Source organism: Olea europaea, unplaced genomic scaffold (assembly GCF_002742605.1).
Source record: "Olea europaea var. sylvestris unplaced genomic scaffold, O_europaea_v1 scaffold1968, whole genome shotgun sequence".
Classification (NCBI taxonomy): domain Eukaryota; kingdom Viridiplantae; phylum Streptophyta; class Magnoliopsida; order Lamiales; family Oleaceae; genus Olea; species Olea europaea.
In genome coordinates this window covers 87,033-93,749 of record NW_019237532.1, presented here as the reverse complement: position 1 = coordinate 93,749, position 6,717 = coordinate 87,033, and positions in this window count along the sequence as shown.

Here is a 6,717-nt window from a genome sequence, read left to right as displayed (position 1 = left end):
GGGGGTCAGACAGAGGTTCCAGAGATGGCGGTATTCTGGACAGCACGTTTACCGTGGACACATTCGTATTATCATTCCTCTATTGGTATTTTGGTTTCTATGGACTGAGAGGAATGATGCGAAGCATAGAGGTATTCGTATGGTGGCCAGACGTATTACTTGGAGGGTCTACCGCATGATCTCCTTTCTTCATATGGGAGGACTATTCCGAGTTGAGCATTGGCGAGGAGATGTGACACTTGCACCTTTTTTTGGCATTTCTTTGACCCGTCCTCTCCCACCACCACCTATTATGGTTGTTTGTCACACTCCACCAGTTGGATCTTACAAGATCAACACTGATGGATGTGTCAAAGATGGATTTGCAAGTGGTGGAGGCATCATTAGGGACCACGCAGGATACTGTATCAGAGCATTCTCAGCATCGTATGGCCCATGTTTCATTTTGGAGGCTGAGCTCAGAGCCATACTAGATGGGCTTCTATTGGCTAGAGGACTTGGGATTTCAGCTATTTGGCTCGAGGCAGATTCAACATTGGCTATTCGCTGCATTACCAAAGGTGGAGGACCATGGTTGATTCAGGGTATTCTTAGACAGATCAGATACCTCATCTACTTCGATAGAGACACGGTTTCACACATCTACAGAGAAGGCAACCAGGTTGCTGATTCTCTTGCTACAGAAGGCTGGGATCATCGGCGCTATCTAGAGTATGGACCACTAGCACTGCCTCGACATATTAGGGCGCTAGTGCAGATCGACAGACATGGATTGCCCAGTTTTAGAGGTTCGTAATTTAGGCTATTCTTTATTGTATAGGGAAGTAGTACTTCCTCATTTATTGCTTTCATTAATTATATTCATTTGTTGCATCACTGCTTTTTGGAGGTCAGGTTCATGCCCCCCTCCTTCCGTGTATTCTTGATTTTTATGAAATAAATATGGTTGAGGAACCCTTAACCCCCATCGACCTTCCTTGGTGGACCCTAAAAAGTCACTAAGGATGTGTGGATGTCTTTACAAAAAAAAAAAAAAAAAAAAAAAAATAGATACCTTTTTCAGAAATAATTCACAACAGCAGCCTTCAAATCCCAGATCTTGAAATCACATCTACGTATAATTTTCGCGAAGGCATCAAGAACGGATCTGTGAAAATGAAACCCATATTGTCCCTATTAAAATCCCTACATTCAAGAACTCCCAAGGATCGAAACCTTTTTTGTCCCCAGCCAAGCCTCAGAACCCACTCTAATGGGGACATGTTTCAGAAATCAACTCGGAATGACAAAGAAATACATAAAAGGGAGAAAAGAGTTACTTTTTTAGGAAGAAATTGTCGACAACAACCCACGACTACAGGTTCAAGCAATAGTAGTTGAATCCCCATTTCTATGCTTATCTCAGGTCCCTCAAGAAATGAAACTTCAAAACTAAGATGTGACGGTGCAATCTAAATGTGAAGACTAGAGAAAATTGCATGGTATGAGACTTTATTAATAGATGGCGCAGTACTCTCCATCCGATTAAACACAACTCAGGTGGATGAATGAGTCATGTAATAGTTATTAATATTAGACATTCTAAGGTCCAACTTATACAAATGTATTTGACCTTAAACTCGAGGAAAATAACTTATGAATTTTGCGAAATGAATAAATTTCTTCAAAGTATAGACGATTTTCTTCTTTTTACAAGGTGTGCAAGAACTTGCTTGTGTGAAAATGTGTGTTAGGTCTAAAAGAGATTAAAGAGATGCATGTTTGGGAAGTGTTTATAAATGATTTCATTTACAAATAGATAGAAATGAGTGGTGGATAAAAGTGCTATTTGTGAGTTCCACAAAACATGAGGATAAAAGGTGATTTAAATGTTTATAAACAAAAGCCAACAATAGAACTAATGCTGAAGATGGAGTTAAAATGCTTCTAAAGGGAGCATGAGCGGAGCCACAGGGACAAAAAAACAACAGCAGTAACAAAAAAGGAATAGTACACAGTAAAGAAATTTCCATAAAAGAATTACCTTGAAAATTTTGAATGGGCTCTCTCTGCCCTTGACTGGGAACGTCTTTAAAATTATCTAAGGTTCTACATAATATCTATACAAGACTTTTTTGTTTTGACTACTAGAATAAGACTTTGTTTATTCCCTATTTTTCTAAAATTTGGGCCTGTTTGATGTGTTCAGTTTTCCATGGAAAATGGAATTTAAATTCCATATTCCACCTAAATGACATGTTTGATAGCAATCTTTTTCATGAAATTTATTTTCCTCTAACCCCCTCACGTGACCGGATTTTCCATGATTTTAAGGAATTGGTTTTCTTTGGGTTTTGGTGGGAAAATGGTTTTCCAACTTTTTTTTTAATTTTTTTTTAATTTTCAGCAATATGAACAAATTCTATCAACAAAATATATATATATATATATATATATATATATATATCCCTTTAATTGATAATTTTGCCATTAAATTAAAAATGATTCTTGTACTACCAGTAAAGCTTTACCACCCATATCTATTTGTAGTGGTTATTAATCGATAAAGTATGGGCATGATAAGATTCTACAATGTAAATTCTGATATTTTTCTTCTTCACTCCAAAACTTTTATTAGTTTTATAGTACGAAAAACGAATGTGATATTGTTTTATAAGTTTACTCTAAATACATCCTTAATTCAATTTACGCCAGTTTTCTATTACAAGTAAACATTTGAAGTAATCTCCATATCTTCTACCATTGATTAGACAACAAGGTATGGCTATAGATAAGATTTTGCAATATATACATAATTTTATTACTTTGATGTTGTTTTATAAGTTTTACTCTAACTACGTCCTTAATTCAATTTACGACGGTTTTGTACTATAAGTAAACGTTTGAGGTAATCCCCATATCTCATACCTTTGATTAGACAACAAGGTATGGCTATAGATAAGATTTTACAATGTATACATGATTTTATTACTTTTATTATAATATAAAAAAATAGGAAAAACCAAATGTGATATAATTGTACGTGTCTATTTATATCTTCTTTTGTTTTCGAGTTGGTTATCTCAAAAAGGTTTTTTCATAGAAAAAATTGCACTTTTTTCCTGCATACCTTCACTCAGTTTCTCTGTTTCAAAGTTATCACAATGGAACAACAATACCAAATTATACCGAAAATTCTATCCAACAATCAAAAGTGGAAAGCTAAGGAAATTGTGGTATAAAAGCAATTACCAAAACCTTTGAGGCAATGTAGCAGAAGGTGCCAACACATGATGTTAATGGATACTAAGGTAGGTCATAAAGTAAGGAAAAACAAAACAATTTAATTTCTATTAACTATTATATATGCTAAATAAGCGTTTATTTAGATATAATTTATTTTCTTCTTTCTTCATTTACATTATAGAAATCTGACTTTTTTCCTCTTTTGGAAAATATTCTCCCATATATACACACACACACACATACTTACACTATTGAATTCTATCTTTTAATGTAACGCTATCCAAGCAAGCCTATATGATTCAAAACTTGTTCTTGGAAAAATGTATGCAATCTCAAAAGCTTATGTTAAAAATTACACTGGAAACAATAGACAATTTCTAAAGAAATTCGTGCTCAAAAGTTGAATGAAGATAACATTGAGCTTATTTTCTCAACCTATCACCTAACTTCTTTTGATGAAGTTGAACAATTTATTGATACGAACACTGATATAAGTAAGAAATTACGATTCCACTTCCTTTACGTACTATTTATTCTAATGTGAGAAAAATAAATAATAATGCTATATTATATTTAATCAAATAATTAAGATTAAAATTAGAAAAAAAAATATTTGTTCTTTTTATTTTGCGGACATCTTAGCAATTATAATTGATATGATGCCTAAGCGATTGATTAATCAGAAGATGGCAACCAAACTTGGATACAGGATATAATACATTTGGACCAAAAATTTAGAACAATGATGTTGACACTCCGGGATTCATTTGTTAATAGAGAATACTATTGATAGCAGAAAATATTGACAAAAGACAATAATCTTTGCAGTACACCTAAAAGTCACATCTGTTTTTCGTATGTTTCTATTATTTTTCATTATTTTAACTCTTCAAAAAGCATTTTAATATTTTAAATCACTCTTCAACGTCTTTCTTTAATGTTCTCTTTAATGTTATTACATATGTTTAAAACTCTCTACAAAAGTTCGCAGTACCTTCTTCATGAATACTCCTTTCATCGTAGTCAAAAAGTAGGTTGAATGGTATATATGTATATTTGTATGCTATTAACATATTATTACAGTAATTCATGTTTTATTCATTTTATTTACTCTTTCAAGAAGGATATAAATTCAAACAAAATTGATGAATTGATATTAAAAAAAGCATACAACGAAAAATCTCCCACAAAACTATATCCTCCAGTACGTAGCAAATTCATCGTAATATAGAATCGAAACGGTCGACTTTTACTGGTACTTATATATTCGTGTACACAATAATATGCACCCAACATTTTGTTGGTTTCTATTTATTTTTCTTTATAAATTTTTTACCACCACTAAATTTTTTTTCTATAATAGAGAAATTTTTCTTGGGTCAATGGCACGACAAACGATGGAGAAAATAGATCACAAATGTTGGTATATGGCTTGCAACAACTACTATCGATGATCAAGCGCCGATTTTGGTAAATCATATCTTTTCATCTTTTGTAAAGGTTCCAATTCTAAAGCCATTCCTTGGTAAAATATATTTTTCCCAACTTTTCCACTTCTATTTTTATGTAATATATCAAATTTCATTTCCAAATAAAAATTTACTCTCTTTCTATCTCAAGGCAAGGGCATATGTGTAACTGTCGGATGTCGCAGGCTCTATAAATGCAAGTGCAATTGGTGAACCAACGGAGAGACTTATGTTTATAGATGCACAGACCTTGATGGAACAAAAATAAGCTTTGTAATAATTCTAAATTACATGAAACCTCTACAGTGTTTGTATACTTAGTATATATTTTTCATAAGTAATCATAATAAAATACATTTTTTTTATACAGGGTTCAGAAACAAACTTTGGAGATGTGATTCAAAAATTGTAAAATATTGAAAAAGTGCTCTATTTGAGAGCGACTCAAACAAATTTAAACAAAGTGAACGAAAAAATGAAGTAGAAGATGAAATGAAAAATAATTGAGCTATTCTGTAAAAATAGCTCCAATGTATGTACCACTTTGTTATTAAAGAAACTGATGGCAATGTTACTTTTTGTGGTTTTCAACGTCAATGAAAGCAGTCTCTATTTTGATAAATTTTAATTGGAAATTCTTGTTCAATTTACACCTGCATATTTATTAAGAGAAAAAAAAAATCTGCATCTACATTAAACAAATAATATATAAATAAAAATAACTTATCATTGACTTAAAATATACAGTACGAAAAAATGACGATGGCACAAACATTTCTCATTTTCAAAAATTTCAAATACTTTTTCTAAATTATACACATTTCACACTAATAATAATATAATAAATACAAAACTCGTGCACGCATGAGACACATACTAGTATATATGTATATATATTAGTCTATGGGTATAGGAAATTCCCACAGAATTGGTACAGAAATGGTACAGACTTTTCAAATTGCTAAGTTGGAATAGAAAATTCGTTTTTTTATTCCCTTGTCAATTGCTTGCCCTTTTCAACCGTTTTAAATGTATTAAACCCATAAACCGGAGCAAACCGATTTTCTTCTTAACAATTCACCCATCTTCATTTCCCTCCATATCATTGTCATTTCTCCCCAAATCTGTAACGCAAGAGGAAGACCCATCACTCTTCATTTCCCCAAAATCGCAAGCAAGAGGAAAGCCGCCCCTTTCTTCGTTGTCGAAACCGAATGTGCACCACTGGATGTAGCCACAGAAACTGAACGTAGTGCCACTGCCAGGCATGCACCGTTGGACGTTGTGTAAGTGTTATGCCCTAGATCCAATCGATTTAGGTTGTAAACGCTTTTAATATATTTAATGCATTTGATTTTGGCGAGATCTATTATTTATTTAAATTAATTTTGTAATAAATAATATTAAATAATAGAATCCGAAGACCCAATTTTTAGGTAATCTGTTAATCACAAGGAGTTGTGATTGTGAGATACAAATTACATATAATTGGATCTTGAATAAACCATGGTCGTAAGTAATAACGAGATACGGATATCGTTAATACAGTTAGACCATCACGTGTGGCATTTCTTACTTATGAAGTAAGTAGCTGATCTCACGAGCTAAAGTGTGGTGACACTTAAATGAACATGTGGATGTTTTGTTGTAGAACAAAACATTAGAGACCCGCTAAGAGATTCCACATGGATAACTATCTGAGTGTCAGTGGCTAATCTCTAACGTTCGGTAGTGGGATTGATCCTTTGACTTGAGGTCGTCATAGTACCCTATATGAGGACAGTCATATTTTGGCGGTGTTGGATGTTGCTCTGAAAAGGGCCGCTAATACGACATCGTTCGGGTACGTCAAGAATCGTATGAAGGTTGTGATTGATCAATAAAGGATTCGTCACTCTTAGATAGTAGGAGATGATCTGCGTTTCATTCAATTAAGTCGATGATGAAATCCTTGGCCAAGGTGTACTCATAAGTCGAAAAGGAGTTTTCGATTTATATTGACTTAATAGTGGAATGAAAGATA